Source organism: Montipora foliosa, chromosome 6 (assembly GCF_036669935.1).
Source record: "Montipora foliosa isolate CH-2021 chromosome 6, ASM3666993v2, whole genome shotgun sequence".
NCBI classification, from domain to species: domain Eukaryota; kingdom Metazoa; phylum Cnidaria; class Anthozoa; order Scleractinia; family Acroporidae; genus Montipora; species Montipora foliosa.
In genome coordinates, this window is record NC_090874.1 from 70,013,197 (window position 1) to 70,021,866 (window position 8,670).

At 39.8% G+C, this 8,670-nt stretch overlaps 1 pseudogene; it reads left to right on the top strand.

The window, feature by feature from the left end:
• LOC138005972 (uncharacterized) overlaps positions 1-2,232 on the top strand; it is an 11,060-nt pseudogene extending 8,828 nt beyond the window's left edge.
• The last annotated feature ends 6,438 nt before the right edge of the window (positions 2,233-8,670 follow it).

The window sequence follows — 8,670 nt, forward strand, 5'->3', positions numbered from 1 at the left end:
CCTCGAGCAAGGCGACCAAAAACTTGTGGTGCACAGCTGGCCCAGAAGGTTTTGAGAAATGGAAACATCAAATTTTATACCCTGAAGACTTACTGTTATAAGAGTATCATTGATTCCCTGGAGACTTTACTGAAGCGTCCTGGACTAGAAGAGCAGTGTGAAAAGTGGAAAACAAGAAAAAAAGATGATGACTTGTATGCTGATGTCTACGACGGGAAAGTCTGGAAACAGTTTGGCAATTGGAAAGGCAACAAACCTTTCTTTAACCTTCCTCGATCGTTTGGTCTTATGATGAATGAGGACTGGTTTAAACCTTTCGACCGTCGAAATGACTTTTCTGTCGGGGTTATTTACATGGTTTTCATGAATCTTCCAAGAAGTATCCGGTTTAAGAAAGAAAATGTTATCCTAGTTGGCATCATTCCAGCCCTCATACAGGAGCCAAAATCTCTAAACCATTTTCTTGAGCCTGCTGTTGATGAACTAAATGCATTGTGGAAAGGAGTTAAGGTAAATACGTATAAAAGTCCGTCCACTGCAGGAGAAATTCAGGCAGCAGTGTTGTGCTTTGCTTCAGATATTCCAGCAGCACGGAAATTGTGTGAATATCTGGGGCATAGTGCAAGGCGAAGCTGCTGTCATTGCAACAAGGAATTTCCAGGTGGCTTTGGAGAGCAGAAGAACTATGGTGGTTTTGATGACGGGATGTATGGCCAAAGAGATCTTCCCAGCAACACCGAAGAGACGCATACCGAGTGAAGAACTGTAAGTCTGGGAATGCAGCCGAGAAACTCGCAAGCCAGCTAGGAGTCAGATACACTGTTTTGTTTGAACTCCCATATTATTCCAGTAATGAGATGTGCGTGACTGACCCAATGCATAACTTGTTTCTTGGAACAGCGAAGAGGGTCTTTAAATTGATTGAGGAGGAAATAATCACAAAAGCAGGTTTGGATAAACTTCAAGAAAGGATAGAGGACATTTCCTCATTATCAGATATTGGAAGACTTCCCGGAAACATCAAATCAAATTACGGTGGGTACACTGCTGCTCAATGGAAGAATTTTGTCCTTCTGTTCTCAATGTATGCTCTGAAGGATGTACTCCCAAATCAACATCTGCATTACTGGCAATCTTTTCTTTTAGCTTGCCGTCTTCTTTGCAAGCCCTGCATTACAAAAACAGACCTGATGGTTTCAGATTGTAAACTAATGCATTTCCTCAAAGAGTATGAAAAGATTAATGTTGAATTAGCTATAACACCAAATATGCATCTTCACTTGCACCTGTGTAGAGAACTATGGTAGTATTTATGGATTCTGGCTTTTTAGCTTTGAACCTTACAATGGTATTTTGGGCTCTTACCGCACCAACAATAAGACCATAGAAGTACAAATCATGCGTACGTTTATGACGTCTGGAATTCTGGCTAATATGCAGTATAATCTCCCAGAAGATTACAAAGACTTTTTTCTCTTGAACTGCAAATCACAAATTGACTCCAGAGGGACTTTTGGAGAGACACTTGTAAAGTCGCAGCTTATGATGGCCTGATGTGGTCCCTTACATCGAAAGGAATCTGTATGGGCAGACTTGCCATCTGTTCGTTTCGAAAGCTCTTACAAACTGGCAAGTATTGACCAAGATGAACTGAATACACTGCGTTCTGTGTATGTCACGATGTATCCAAAAGTTGCAGAGGCATCATTGGCTCTTGCTACCATGTACAAGAAATACAAGTCTTTGTCAGTGGGTGGTGCAAGGTATGGTTCCACAGCTGGCTCTAAACTTTGTCCCTATGCTCGCATTATTGCATCATGGTGTGGTGACAACGGAGTCATTAACCTTGGGATTATGTGACCTGGAATTGTTCGTTATTTTATGGTTCACAGTGTGGAAATCAAGGGAAAGCAGAATATTGACACTTTTGCAGTTGCGAACTGGTAAAAGTCCTCAGAACAGGACCCTGGCTTTGGAAATCCTCTCTCTGTCTGGCTTCCAGACAACATTGAGCATGGTGGACCAGCGGTTTTTTTGCCTGTTCAGAGAATTCATTCCAAGTTTTTATATATTGATAAGCTTTATTCTGGACAGAGATATTTAATTTGTTCTCCTATTTGTAGGAGAATATTGCTTTTAAGAGGCAGTGTCACAAGGATTTTGCTGTTTTGGGTCAATTCTGTGCTAAATCATTACACTGAGGCTTTACTCGTAAACAAAATGCTTCTATAAAGCTACGATGAAGATATCAAATGAATTTTATCAGAGAGAGCTAGCCATAATAGAATTCTTGAGGATTTTTTGAAGACATAGCATCAAAACTTGAAAAAATTGGCCAATGTTTTCAAGTTTCAATTCATTTCCATCCTTGCCATCCGTAACGACAGGCTACAGGAAACAGTTTCAGTACTTTCAAATAGTCTTTAATAACAAAACTAAACCATTAGTTTGGAATTCAGTTGATGCAAAGACACCTTCTAGTTGCCAAATAGCGTGACACTGCCCCTTTAAGTTAGTTAAGGGGAACCAGCAGCCACCTATTTTGTCAACCATAGCTTCTGTTCTCCTCTTCCATTTGCAGTTGATTTAGTTAGTATTTACATGTACATATACATGTAAGATAAATTTAGTAAAGGCACAGGTGGTTACTTAAAATAGGTTCCTGCTTGTGGAGTTCAATAAATCGTTCCTATTTTATTTTAGTTTTTTTTTGTATTTGTATAGGTGCAGGTGCATAAATGGTTTACATTACTAGTGATGTTTCAACCATTACTAGCTTAACATGAGTGATTGATTTGGACTATTTTGAAATATTTTGAAAGGTTTTCTTTTTTTCTCAAATGCCCCACAGAAACTAAGGCGTTATCTGTTTTTAGTGTTAGGCTCAGATTTGTGGAACACAAAGATGACATTTAATTTATTTTCATTGATGATTAGCTTTCTTATACACATATTTGGGCTTTTGATTTTACCAACAAACTTAAAATTAAAGCTCCTACCAAATTCTTCTAAATAACAGAAAATTCATCACTGTTACTTGAACTGGACTACATGTATGTCTGGCAAAAATGACTATCAGTTGAATGTTTTACTTTACAATAAACATAAACCAGTCATGCACAAACGATTGGTCGAGAATTGACACTTTTTGCTAAAGTACCTTTTATGCTTTAAGTACTACATGTATATTGTGACATTTCACTTTTAGCTCTTGATTGATGTGTGTTGCGCGGGTTATTATTAAGAATCATTATAATAAATTTACTGTTAGAACACAATGCAAAATCCATGCCTTGCTTTAGTCTTCCTTGTTTTGTATATTTCCAAACAACTTAAGTTTTAAAAAATAAGTTTTTTGTTGAACTGATCAAAAAAAGAAACTGTTTAAGGGATTGCAGTTGTCCTCTTTAATAAAGACAGTGTAATGACCCACGATTCAACCATGACTAATGATCCAAGTAGCTAAATAATTTGTAGTCCAATTAGCTAAATTGGTCCATCTAGCTTGAATAATGAGTGAACATGGCTAAAATAAACTGGCTTGAATGGTCCAGCCGGCTGAATTGATCCAACTGGCTAGAATGATCTAATTGGCTAGAATAATCCAACTGGCCATAATGATCCAATTGGCTAAAATGGCCCAATTGCCTAACATGGTCCAGTACTAGGCTAAAAGGCTCCAACAGGCTAAAATGGTGGAACAATAAAATGGTGCGACTGCCTAAAATGGTCCAAGAGGCTAATTTGGTCTAACTGGCTATGATAATCCAACAATTGCAAGCTAAAATGATTCAACTGGCTACAATGATCCAACTGGATAAAATGGGCAATCTAGCTAAAATAATGGCCAAGAGACTAAAAGGCTCCAACCAGCTAGGATGATCCAACTGGCGAAAATGGCCCAACCAGCTAAAATGATCCCACTCGCTAGAAGGATTCAACTGGCTGAATCCCCCCCCCCCCCCCCCCCCCTCTCCACACCCATTCACATGAATCACACGAATGTCTCATTTGGCCCAGCCAGATTAAATGAGACATCTCATTTGGCAGAACCGGCTCAGATCACACATCTGTCGCATTTGCCCAACTGGCTCATTTAACTCAACTGGTTCAAATGACACAACTGCCCCATTTGGCCCAACCGACTCAAATCACACAACTGTCTGATTTGGCCCAAGTGGCCCAAATCACAGAACTGTCTTATTTCCCCTAATAACCAGCTAAAATAAAAGAAATGTCTCAATATGCCCAACTGGCCTCAATCATATGAATGTTGCATTTGGCCTAACCAGCTCAAATGACACAATAATTATTATCATTGTCTCATCTAGGCCTAACCAGCTCACATCACAGAAATGTCACATTTGAGCCAATTGGCTCAAATCACACAACTGTCTCTTGGCCCAACCGCCTCAAACCATCTCATCTCATCCAACCGGTTAAAGGTTCAAATCACAGAACTGTCTTATTTGGCCCAATTGGCGCAAATCGAACCAATGTCTCATTTAGCCCAAGTGGATCAAATCACAACTGTCTCATTTGGCCCAACTTGATCAAATGATGCAACTGGCTCAACTGGCTCAAATGACACAATTGTCTCATTTTAGCCTAACCAGCTCACATCACAGAAATGTCTCATTTGGCCCAGCTGGCTCAAATCAAACAACTGTCTCATTTGGGCCAACCAGATCAAATGACACAACTGCCTCATTTGGCCCAACCAACGTAAATCGCACAACTGTCTCATTTGGCCCAACCGGATTAAGTGACACAGCTTTCTCAGTTTGGCCCAGTGAGATCAAATTGACTTAATTAACTGTCTCATTTGGCCCAACCAGATTAAATGACACAACTGTCTCATTTCACCCAACCAGCTCGATTCATACAACTCTCTGATTTGGACCAACCAGATCAAATGATACAGCTGTCTTATTTGGCTCAATTGGATCTAATGACACAACTGCCTCATTTGGCCCAATTGGATCTTGTGACACAACTGTCTCAGTTGGCTCAACCGGATCAAATCATACTGTCTCATTTGCCCTTACTAGCTCAAATCACAAAAATATCTCATTTGGCCTAACCGGCTCAATTCACACAACTACCTACTGTCTCATTTTGGCGCAGCTGGCTCAAATCACACAACTGTCTCATTTTGCTCAACTGGATTAAATGACAAAATGTGCCATTTGGCCCAACCAGCTTAAATCACGCAACTGTGTCATTTGGCCTAACCGACTCAAACCACACGCACACGTACAGCAGTCTTACTTGGCCCAACCAGCTCAGATCACACGAATGTCTCATTTGGCATAACCACCTCAAATTAACACAAATGTCTCATCTGGTCCTCATACCACCTTATATTTGTCATTTTACGAAGTGTGAGGTGAGGTACTTCCTGCGGCTGCAGCTGTGGGATGTTAAGATTCATTGTTGATCAAAGAACCATCTCCCGTTTGTGTTTTGCCGGAGATGTAGAAAACAACTGCAAATCCGTTTGCAGAAACATGACGGAAACGAGCAACGGCGGAAATCTGCTGGCTTATAAATGACGGAAACGAGATTTGGCGGTGTCATTCCGGCAAATTCCGGTTTATTCCGGTTTATTCCCCCCCCCCCCCCCCCCTCAGGTTCTCGAATTGTTTAACGAGTTTGAGAAATTGATAGACAAAATTGACGCTGAAAATAAGGAGTTGTATCTACTTGGCGATGTTAACTGCAATTGGTTGCCTGAGGCAACAGCAAATATTTCGTCCTCATTAACTAACATTCTTGATATCTATGGTGGTAGCTTTCTTAGGGATTAGTGATCATTCCCTTCTTTTTATGACACGTAAGACTAATTATGACCGCAACGGGTCTCGCACGATCGAAATGCGGCAGTTTAAAAACTTTCAAAAAGATACGTTCTTAAATGATCCGAGCAAATGCCACGGAGGAGTGTTAGTTCGCACTCTGATCCAAATGATATGTGGCAAGAATGGAAAAACCTGCTTGTCCGCTGCATGGACTAAACGCGCCTCTAAAATAAAAAAGAATTCGTAACAAGAGGTTCCGTGGATAACGAATGGATTATTGCTCAGAATGCGCAGAAGAGATGTTCTTAAAAAGAAAGCGATCTCTACAAATGATCATGCCATGTGGCAGCAGTTTGAACGGGCTAGGAACCAGGTGAATAATGCAACTAAACTTGCTAAAAAACGATATTTTTCTGAAACTTGGAAACTAGCAAAGGCAATCCACGTAAGACTTGGGATCGTATTAACGAGCTTAGCTCACGGAATAGTTGTAAGTCGTCCAATATTTTGGAAATCCAAGCTAATAATAGAACTATAAATAAGGCCGATGATATGGCGGAAGATTTCATTGTGCACTTCACTAACATTGCGAAATGCTAGCTCGTGGTATTCCCGTTGAAGAAGTTGACGCTGAATCATTCTTGTCGCCCTCTGATAAATCGTTTTCTCTAAAAACTCCGAGTATCGACATTGTTCTAGACCTGTTGAGAAAAATCGATGAAAAGAAAGCCACTGGCCGTGACAAGATCCCTAGTAAGTTATTAAAAATGGCAGCTTGTATTGTTGCACCCTCACTAACAGACGTATTTACGAAATCAATCCTTAGGGTGACACCGATCTTTAAAAAAGTCTCAAAATCAGACATGAATAACTATGGCTCCATCTCCGTTACCCAGTAGTCTCAAAAGTGCTTGAGAAACTTGTCTACGACCAACTTTACCATTACCTAAATGATAATAAACTGCTGTCAAGTTGCCATTCAGGGTTCCGTTCCTTACACAGTACCATTACAGCTTTGCTTGAGGCGACAAATAGCTGGTCTGTTAACATCGACAATGGCTTCCTGAATGACGTCGTTTTCGTTGACCTTAACAAGGCATTCGACACTGTCATACTTTGGGGCCCACCCATAGCTTCAGTTGATTTCATATCCGCAGTTGATATATGATTCATTTCATATACCATTTCATAATTGATTCATTCCTCACGAGACCATTAGAACCCACAAATGACCAGCTCCCAACGTCAGTGGCTTCATAGCTCAGTTGGTTAGACCGTCGCACCGGAATCGCGAGGTCACGGGTTCAAACCGCGTTGAAGCCCTGAATTTTTCAGGCTTCTCTACGCAATTGTAAAAATTTCGTTTGTAACTGCGAAGATCATAGCTTCACTTAAAGAGTTGTTTATTTTGGGAATCGAGCGCACTCTTTTGCGGCCGAGAACTGGGCCCACGAACGACGCGTTCATTTTCGTTATTATTAAACAGCGTTGAGCAAACGATAGCTTTACATGTGTAAACTGAATGCTGAAGCTAGTTGGCTTTGAAATTTCAAGTCCTTACGGCTATTCCAAGGTAAGAAATACAAGTTTACGTTTTTTGAGGCCGAGAACTGGGCCTCATACTGTAGAGAAAAAATAATTGTTGAAACGCATCATTTTAAAGGGGCAACCAGTGCATCCAGTTCCTCTCATCTAAATGCAGCTTTCTCTTCAAAATATTCAAAGAGACATTTTAGAGCGAAGATAGCAAATTTGTTATAAACAAATTATGATGTGGTGGTCTCTGACATTTAAGCAACTCGCTAGAAATTAAATACGAAGATGGACTTCGATCCTTGGTAATAGTGAAACATCTTGCTCTTTGATTACACCATACGTCGAGTTTCACATGAATTATTTCCCGTCTTAAAAAGTTTCTCTTCATTGTTGATGCTGTATTGGTGTTTTGACTTCTCTTCTTTTGCTTTCTTGAGGAGAATGAATCACTATTTGTCCGCTTTTAGCTCCAAAGCAAACAACAAAATCAAAGAAAAAAGGAGCAAAGAACAACAACGAAAATGTAGTGAATTTGTTTCTGAACGCCACTAAGGATATTATTCTGTTTCACTAAAGTGACCACGGATGGCCTTGATTGTGTAAGATATTCACACCCCACACACTCCTTTGAAAAAGTTGGCAAACGTTTTCAAAAATCTTGGCATGCTGTCACGCATGCGCCACTGGTGACACTACCCCTTTAAAAAAATCATGAAAAACTCATGGCTTCTTATTTTTTAGCCAAATTTAGTGGAATTTTTGCTTAACTCAAATGAAAAAAATATATATTCTTCAACTTCCTCTTACCAGAACATATAATTCTGAGTTTTTCTCCATTTCCACTTAAATGTTTTGAAATATTTTGTAAATTTTGTTATTTACCGTTATTTTTTCAGAAAAATCCTTGGTTTTTATACTGAGGTTTTTGTGCTTACGGGCTCGCCCGTAATGCGCAATGTCATCGGGATTGTCTGTCTGAGTGAGTGAGTGAGTGTAAAATCGCGTGCGTGAATCACTAAACTAATGTGGTCTTTATTCAGTTTTAACAATTGATGTCCTTTTGCAATTATTTTGTTTGCAGCCTACTTGTTGCCTTTTCCTTTCTTAAATTTCCTTATAAAAAGAGAAATTTTAGAGAATTTACGGCAAGATTTTGACAATTGCGTGATAATTTGATTGGCAAGCCTATTGGGGAAGTCGGTAGGATTTGAGCGGAAAAACAGCCCTTGGAGTCAAAATGCCCATAACACCTCTCCAATGAGCTCTCATGTTGATATTTCAGTAAGAAGCCTAAACATTTTGTAAAAATCTCATCAGTTGCCATCAAAGGCAA